This window comes from Bison bison, unplaced genomic scaffold, assembly GCF_000754665.1.
Source record: "Bison bison bison isolate TAMUID 2011002044 unplaced genomic scaffold, Bison_UMD1.0 scf7180017864382, whole genome shotgun sequence".
In the NCBI taxonomy this organism is placed as follows: domain Eukaryota; kingdom Metazoa; phylum Chordata; class Mammalia; order Artiodactyla; family Bovidae; genus Bison; species Bison bison.
Window position 1 is genome coordinate 3,775,614 of NW_011494954.1, and position 8,528 is coordinate 3,784,141.

An 8,528-nucleotide genomic window follows, 5' to 3' on the forward strand; every position below is an offset into this window, starting at 1 on the left:
TGAGTTATGGTTGAATAGAGCTAATCCTGGGAACCTGATTTCATGGACTAATCATACATATTTTCACTATTAACTAAATCTTGGATTTACTTAATTTGCTGTAGAAAAAAGCAATTGGAAGAATTGGGACTAGCTAAGACAGAACCCAGGACAGTACAAACTTTGTATTAAAGAATAATTTTCTATAGGCCAGAAGAAATTTCTTAAATCCGTGTCAAAGAATGATAGTTTTCCTTCTCAACAAGTTTCCGCCTAACACCTTTTCACTGAATTAACAACTGTCTCAGCATTCAAGGATGAAACCACATCCAAGCACTTCTTTGGAATGTGAGAGTAACAAACATATTTCTCTTAAGGAACAAACAAGTAAACACTGGAAAATAGAGCACCAAATTTATGTGTTACTTTGTCTAGTCCCCTAAATAATTTTATTTGATCCTTCCTGGTTATCCTCCTTTTTGATGAATATGAATTTAAGAAGTCAGTAAGCCATTTTGATTTATTCTCTGAAAGACCAAGGATACAGAATAGCATTGATGATTGTTAGAATTTGCATTATTTTATGACTTACATATCTAGAATTTTCCTTATGTAATTAGTATCTAAAATAGTAACACTCATAAAAGTGTCACAAATTATAAGAACAACAGAAACTATGTTCTGCTTATCAACATCCTAGCTTCCCAAAAAGATATTAAATGATTTCAGTAAGTACAATATGCAAGAAGTTTTGTCTCTAGCTAAGACAATTTGCAAACCATTAAATAGGTTTTTATCCTTCTGTAGATTTAAACTTGCTGTGGAAGCAATTCAGAATGAGTTTCTCAAATGTATTGGACCAAGGACCTTTGTTTATATATCAATTAATGATCTTTGATGTGTTAACTTTTGAAGAAGCTAGTATATTCACCTAGAAATCCTGAAGGCACAGAACACCAAAGTCAGAAATAAAACATGGATATTGTACCACAGCCTTTCTCAGTGTACAAGGCAGTTTCCAGATCTCTAGGACTGAGTGATTCCTATAACAGCATCTTGCTGTCCTGCCCCAAGTGCTGACATGGTCAATTCTTTGTGATTTTTCTTTAGATAACCATTATCTGTCCCAGTGAAAGAAAGTAGTAAAATAATTTTTAAAACTGGGGGTTTATAAGCTTCTAGCATCTCATTGTTTGCCACAGTTTGATAATTCTCAGAATAAAGTCATTTAATGTTCCCATTACTTTGCCAACAAAGGTCCGTAGAGTCAAAGTTATGGTTTTTCCAGTAGTCTTGTACAGATGTGAGAGTTGGACCATAAAGAAGGTTGAGTGTCAAAGAAGTGATGCTTTTGAACTGTGGTGTTAGAGAAAACTCTTGAGAGTCCCTTGGACTGCAAGGAGATCAAACCAATGAATCCTAGAGGAATTCAACCCTGAATATTCATTGGAAGGACTGATGATAAGCTGAAGCTCCAATACTCTGGCTACCTAATGTGAAGAGCCAACTCAATAGAAAAGACCCTGATGCTGGGAAACAATGAGATCAGGAGGAAAAGGGAACAACAGAGGATGAGATGATTGAGTGGCATCACTGACTCAATGGACATGAGTTTGAGCAAGCTCCAGGAGATGGTGAGGGACAGGGAACTCTGGCGTGCTGCAGTCCATTGGGTTGCAGAGTCAGACACGATGGAGCAACTGAACAAAGTTGCCATGACAAAAATTAACTTAGATCTCACAGGCAGATCGACTATCTTTAGATTTCTCTTACCTGCCAACTACGACTTTGTTAGTGCAATTCTCCTAATAGTTTTGGGAGGTTTTGGAGGGAGGGACACTAACATAATTCCCCACTATATTAACATTTAATAGTAATGTTATGGTATGATAAATACATAAAGCCTCTTGGAGATGCACAAAGCACTTTTTGTTTACTTCAGTTTCATTGTAAAATAGTGACAGTAATATATGTCTCATGGGGTTTTCCTATTTATTTATTTTTGTTTGCACTGCTGCACACAAACTTTCTCTAGTTGCTAGTGGGGGTTACTCTTTGTTATAGAGCATGGGCTCTAGATTGCCGGCTCAGTAGTTGTGGAGAAGGGGCTTAGTTGCTCCATGGCACGTGGGATCTTCCTGGACCAGGGATTGAACCTGTGTCCCCCGCACTGGCAGGCAAATTCTTAACCACTCTACAACCAGGGAAGTCCTCAAGGGGTTTTTTTGAGGGCTAAAACATGTCCATCAGGTTCAACTATTAGAATGAAGAATACTGCAAAAAATGTGTTTCCCACCCCTCTGCACACACACACATATATCCCCCTTTACCCGACTGCCCACTTGCAATTGGTGTAGAAGTATATGAACATTAGTAATGTCAAAGGATGTTATTAGCCCTAAATTTCTAAGAGCCAATTATCAACTGGAAATGAATATTTCTTTTTTAAAAGGTATATTCATCCTGTACATAAATAAAAAGTATTTATTGTTGTTTTCTAGAAACCACAAATAAAATGTGTTCATTAAATGTACTTACAATGCAGAGTTTCAGTTTAGGAAGGTGAAGAATTTGGGAGATGGATGCTCGTGAGAGTTGCACAACAATGTGAATGTACTCAGTGCCACTGGACTGTATGGTTAAATATGATTAAAATATTAATATTATGCTTCATGTTATGTGACTACTGCAATTAAAAATAAAAACATTTAAAACATAGGCATAGCAAAAAAAAAAAGATGGTTGAGTATATTTCTAGAAGAAAACAAAGAAAGTGGTAAAATAATGAGTAGTATTTGGAGTACATGGAGTACATAATAGAATCCTTTAAAAAACACCGGAGTAACGGTGGTGCTAGAGGTGACGAATCCACCTGCCAATGAAGGAGACATAAGACATGTTTCAATCCCTGGGTTAGGAAGATACCCTGGAGTAGGAAGCAGCAACCACTCAGTATTCTTGCCTGGAGAATTCCCTGGACAGAGAAACCTGGCAGGCTACAATTCATGGGGCCACAAAGAGTCAGACATGACTTGAGTGACTGAGCAATGGAATTGTTCATCATGGTATCGATGTCCAGTCCTATAAACTACGTAATTTACACAGCTCTTTAATTATACCACCACATTAAAAATTACTTTTCATAGCATCAGGGTAACCTTGATCTTAAGAGACTGGTGTTTTAATCTTCTCTCTGTGCTTTTAAGCAAATATTTTCTCCAAGTTATAGATTTTGTCTATTTAAAATAACATAATAGTATAATGGAATAATACTACCTAGTACGGATCAAATTAGATCACTGATAAGCTTATAAATCTAAAATTTCAGGCAAGAGAATTTGATATTCAGAACCTGATTAAGAGGCCTACTTGTGGTCAAATTCAATTAGTCTCAGAGTACAAGCATAATTAGGGGCTTCCTTGGTGGCTCAGAGGTAAAGAATTTGCATGCAGGAGATGTGAGTTCAATCCCTGGGTTGGGAAGATACCCTGAAGAAGGAACTGGCAATACACTCCAGTATTCTTGCCTGAAAAATCCTACGAACAGAGGAGCCTGTAGGGCTATAATCCACGGGGTCACAAAGAGTTGGACATGACTGAGTATGCAGGCATTCACAAGCGTAGTTATTGGTAACCACATCTGAAAAATAGAAATCTCAGAGAAGGGAAAATGGTTTATTGGATTACCCAGACTCTCCAGAAAGGACCCACTAAAGACAAGATAATGAAGAACTTTGTTTGTCATGCTAAGTAATTTGGACAAATTTGATAGTAATGAAGACTGGAAATAATTTAAAATCACTTTGTAACTGTTGTTCAGTCACTCAGTTGTATACAACTCTTTGCAACCCCATGGCCTGGTTTCCCTGTCCTTCACTATCTCCTGGAATTGGCTCAAACTCATGTCCATTGAGTTAGTGATGTCATCCAACCATCTCACCCTGTTGCCGCCTTTTCCTCCTGCTCAAAGTGTTTCCCAGCATTAGGGTCTATTCTAATGAGCCAGCCCTTCACATCACGTGGCTGAAGTATTAGAGCTTCAGTTTTGGCATCAGTCCTTCCAGTGAATATTCAGGGTTGGTTTCCTTTAGGATTAGCTGGCTTGATCCCCTTGCTGTCCAATGGACTCTCAAGTCTTCTCTACCACCATGGTTCAAAAGCATCAGTTCTCTGGTGCTCAGCCTTCTTCGTGGTCCAACTCTCACATCCATACATGACTACTGGAAAAACCATAGCTTTGTCTAGAAAGACCTTTGCTGGCAAGGTGATATATCTGCTTTTTAATACACTGCCTAGGTTTGCCATGGCTTTTCTTCCAAAGTGCAAGCGTCTTTAAATTTCATGGCCGTAGTCACCATTTGCAGTGATTTTGGACCCCTAGAAAATAAAGTCTGTCACTGTTTCCATTTTTTCCCATCTATTTGCCATGAAGTGATGGGACCAGATGCCATGATCTTCGTTTTTTGAATGTTGAGTTTTAACCCAGCTTTTTCACTCTCCTCTTTCACTTTCATCAAGAGGCTGTTTGGTTCCTATTCACTTTCTTCCGTAAGGGTGGTGTCATCTGCATATCCGAGGTTATTGATATTTCTCTCAGCAATCTTGATTCCAGCTTGTGCTTCATCCAGTCTGGCATTCTGCATGATGTACTAGGCATATAAGCTAAATAAGCAATCTGACGATATACAGCCTTGACATACTTCTTTCCCAATTTTTAACCAGTCTGTTTTTCCATGTCCAGTTCTAACTGTTGCCTTTGGACCTACATATAGGTTTCTCAGGAGGCAAGTAAGAAGGCCTGGTATTCCCATCTCTTTCAGCATTTCCCACAGTTTTTGTGTGATCCACATAGTCAGATGCTTTAGCATTGTTAATGAAGCAGAAGTATATGTTTTTCTGGAATTCTCTTGCTTTTTGCATGATCTAGTGGATATTGGCAACTTGGTCTCTGGTTCCTCTGCCTTTTCTAAATTCAGTTTGTACATCTGGATGTTCTTGGTTCAAGTACATTTGAATCCCATAGCTTGAAGGATTTTGAGCTTTACCTGGTAGAGATTTTCCCTAGTAGTCCAGTGATTAAGATTTTGCCTTCCAATGCAGGGAGTATAGGTCCCATCACTGGTCAGGAGATAAGATCCCACATGCCTAGCAGCCAAAAGAAACAAAACATAAAACAGAAATAACGTTGTAAAAACTTCAATAAATAAAGACCTTAAATATGGTCCACATCAAAAAAACAAAGGTAACTAAAATAGAAATATTTTTAGGAGGAAAATTCCACATTCAATGTAAATGGTCAAAGTGGTTATTCTTTGTGAACAAAGTGGTTATAAAAAACAGGCAGACATAGATCAGGTGAAACGTGATGCTTGATTGCAGTGGGAATTATAATGAAGAGCAAAACTGAAAAACTTACATGTTGGAACTCAAGAGCCAACTACCCTTTCTTAATCATCAGAGCAAAGAATGACTGTATTCACAAAGAAATGTGTCAATGGGCAAGTGAAGGTCAAACCACACAAGCTCAGATGGTATTAATAGTTAGAAATTTAACCATGAGACTCTCACTGACTTGCAAAACTTTTCAGAATTACAACTGAAATGCTGAATTTCAGGGGGTCATCATTTTATAAAGAATTACTGGCATTGCTTATGAGAGTTGAATTATTTCCAAGGGCAGTGTTGTAATATGATGGTGTATCATCATCCATTTCTCTTTTTTAAATTAATTTTTTTGGATTATAGTTGCTGTACAATGTTTAGTTTCTACTCTACAGTCTCTACTATATATAGTATATATTCTACTATAGTCTCTACTATATATATATCCTCCCTTTTGGACTTCTTCCCATTCAGTTCACCACAGTGCATTAAAAGTAAAATTCCCAGTGACCCGCCAGGCTCCTCTGTCTGTGGAATTTTCTAGGCAATGATACTGGAGTGGATTGCCATTCCCTTCTCCAGGGGATCTTCCTAATTCAAGGATTTGACCCATGTCTCTTATGTATCCTGCATTGGCAGGCAGTTTCTTTACCATTAGCATCTTCTGGAAAGCCCAGTAGTATATATACACATATGTCAATTCCAATCTCCCTATTCCTCCCACCACCCCACTTTCCTTCTTGGTATCCATACATTTGTTCTCTGTGTCTGTGTCTCTATTTCTGCTTTGTTATTCTTCAGATCTGCAGACGTTTTTCTTCTGAGGCTAGAGACAATAAGGTAATTCTTTTCCCCTGATGCTTACTTCTCACAAATTAAAATTCAGAAAACTTTCTAAATACCTACAGGTGAATGACCGCAATGCCAGAGCATAAGCTAAGCAATTGATGCAGCTTCATTAGGTCAGAATGAATTGCTGTCTCACTTCTGACCTGAATGACAACCCATGATAGGTTCTCTTAACAGGTAAAGGCAAGCTGGTACAAAATGTATTTCTATTTTAGTCAGACACAAACTGGGTTTAAATCAATAGAGGGCCAACAATTTATCATCAAAGGCGTGGAGGATGGACTAGCATGTTTAGAAAAAAAGCCAATTGATACCTCTTTGTGATAGCACAACACCACAACCGCCGCACAGATCCAAGCTGCTCTTCACCTTGAGGCCTTGGCTTGTGGAGTTCTTGGAACACCCTTCCTGATCACCACAAGTTTCTGATTAGTGCAATTAGTACAGGCTGGGAGATGAGTGCCACACACCAGAAACAGGGTAAGACCCACAGGAGCCACAGTGAGATCATCTGGAGCATGCTTCCTCATGGGAAATGCCACTGTTTCTTAAGGCATCACTGAAAGCATCACTCAATGACAATTTTAATATCTGCTTAACCGCAATTTGGAAAGCAAGTAGCTATGTAGTGCTTCTAATTTTAGCTTCTTTAATTCTCAGGACCTTTTTACTCTGTGTAGCATTTTCTCTTGAGCTTTGCTGTGAGGAAATCACTAATCTTATAAAATAAAATCATAGAGTGATGACAAATGTCACAATCTTCAGGAAGCTGCATCCAGTTGCTGTTTTCCACTCTTTTAATAGTGCCATGTTTTACAGATTAGTGTATTTGGCACTGAGATTTCAGAATGATATATTTATTTAAAGAAGTGACTACTTAAAACATGTTTATCTGTGTTTATGTTACTTTGTAAGTCTCCCAGTAACCAATGATACATTATTCTTGAGAGGGAGAGCATCTTCCCGGGTAGAACCTTGCATTAAAAAGCACAGCCTAGGCCTTTGCTTCTGTAGTTTTTTTCCCTTTACCTTAGAAATACCATTTATTTGGTCTTGCATAAAAGACCTTGTATTTTAAGACCTTTAGAATGAGATTTTGTGTTCAAGTATTTTTATTTAGTTTTGGTCTGTTTATTGTCTACAGTTAATCTAATTTAATTAACTTGACCCAAAAGCATTAGTATTATATTTTATTTGGAAACTGAAACATTTCAGTACCCCTCTGGGAAGCCAAAAACTGACTAAAGATTTATTTTACAAAAGCAGCAAATTATTTTAAGATCAACTGAACTCAAGCAAGAGTGGAAAATGTGAGGATCAAAGAAGATTGTAAACACTGAAAGTGTAGGCAGGAAAATACAAAATTTATCCAAATAGCCTTGTAAAACGTTTCTGGTTAGGGTTATAAAGGGTAAGCAATATTTTTGGACTACTATGGGAATTTTGCCAGTGTACAACACAAAACTTCCTTTGACACCAGAAAGAAATTTATAACCAGCTAAACTGTGGCCTCACTTATGCCTGCTTTGTCTTTTTGAATATGATTTTTACTGTCAATGTATATCATCCCATATTCTCCTAGTCTCTTGCTAGATAGCTCTTAAATTTTTCAAGGCAAATTTTTGGGTATTGGAGTGAAAACACTGTTTATGAAAGGAATTAAATTACCTGTACTAAAACAGTGATACCATTTTGCCCTGTCAAAAAGTTGTTTCTTGGTTCATTGTGAGTAGTTGATAGACCAGTGTGGTTCTCAAAGTGTGGTCCCCAGACCAGCATTGCCTAAGGACCTCCCCCTGGATCTTGTTGCTACTGCTGCTAAGTGACTTCAGTCGTGTCTGACTCTTTGTGACCCCATGGACTATAGGCTAACAGTCTTCTCTGTCCATGAGACTCTCCAGGTAAGAATACTGGAGTGGGTAGGCATTTACTTTTCCAGAGGACCTTCCCAAGCAGGGATCAAACCCTTGTCTCTTACATCTCTTGAATTGGTAGGCAGGTTCTTGTTCAGTTCAGTTCAGTTCAGTTGCTCAGTCATGTTCAACTCTTTGTGACCCCATGCATTGCAGCACACCAGGCTTCCCTGTCCATCGCCAACTCCTGGAGCTTACTCAAACTCATGTCCATCGAGTCTGTGATGCCATCCAACCATCTCATCCTCAGTCATCCCCTTCTCCTCCTGCCTTCAATATTTCCCAGCATCAGGGTCTTTTCCAAAAAAGTCAGTTCTTCACATCAGGTGGCCAAAGTATTGGAGTTTCAGCTTTAGCATCAGTCCTTCCAATGAATATTCATGACTGATTTCCTTTAGGAAAGAC